Genomic DNA, 1,023 nt, shown 5'->3' on the forward strand with positions numbered 1-1,023 from the left:
TCCTAAATTATGTTCATAGATGATAACAACAACTGTGAAGAGGCTCATAATATTTATCTAGTCATAAGTCTTTCCTAATGCCAGTCAGACAAATTTATTGATTTTTTCAAACATTGAAACAGCCGTCCAAGAATTCATTAAGATCCAACGTTCCAGGACTTTCTATAACTTGGAAGGGAGGTACCCTATAATAGTCTTTGAAAAGCCTGTTGCAATCTTATCAAAAGTCTTAACCAACAGGGGCAAAAATGTGGCAATGTATTTTGCATACTGATTTTACCATGGTTGCTCCATGTCCACTGTCACATATCCAGAAAACTGAAGAGAATGGTGATAATTTTGTGGAGAAAGTAAAGATTGGTATTTGTATTGCCATGTATTGCTCTTGAGCCCTTTGTTAATGTTTCATTTATTGAAAGAAACCCAAGCCTAATGACAGGAATTTCATACTAAGTAGATAGTTTCTCTTTTGCATAATGTGAATACCTCGTTCAACACTCAAGCTTCTATTATTGAGGATTTCAGAAATTATGCCCAGCTGTATTAAATACATTTCAACAATGGTCTGTTTTAGAAAATATAGTCATCATAAATATGTGTGCCATGTGCATTCTTGTGGTCAAGATATTTTTTTATACAGTGTAATCAGAAATATATTTTCCTGGCTCAGAATCTTTATAGTGTAGGGTTTGGTGTATGTGATGTGCACAAGAGTGTGTACACATATACGCACATGGAAATCTGAAACCTATGAGGCATCAGTTGTTGTACTCATCAAGAATGACTGAAATTTATTAGAGCAGACACGAACTTCCTCTTCGTGAGTGTTCAAAATATAAAACTCAGCATCTGAGTAATTTCAAAGATTTGGCAAGGTTGGTTGTCCTTTAAGGTAAAAAAGATTCATGGACATTGAGAATCCACCATTGGGTAGCAGAGAAAATTTAATGTGAAATGGAGTGGACTTGTGGAAAGTCATTCTTCACTCTTGCTTTCTCGCCCTACCCCAGCCCACCCCCCACG

At 36.2% G+C, this 1,023-nt stretch overlaps 1 protein-coding gene across 1 annotated transcript in view; it reads left to right on the top strand.

The window, feature by feature from the left end:
• The window catches only part of LOC119586104 (synapse-associated protein 1-like), a gene marked incomplete at its 5' end in the record, with an annotated part of 123,898 nt that overhangs the window by 114,338 nt on the left and 8,537 nt on the right, over positions 1 to 1,023 (top strand).

This window comes from Penaeus monodon, chromosome 21 (assembly GCF_015228065.2).
Source record: "Penaeus monodon isolate SGIC_2016 chromosome 21, NSTDA_Pmon_1, whole genome shotgun sequence".
Lineage (NCBI taxonomy): Eukaryota > Metazoa > Arthropoda > Malacostraca > Decapoda > Penaeidae > Penaeus > Penaeus monodon.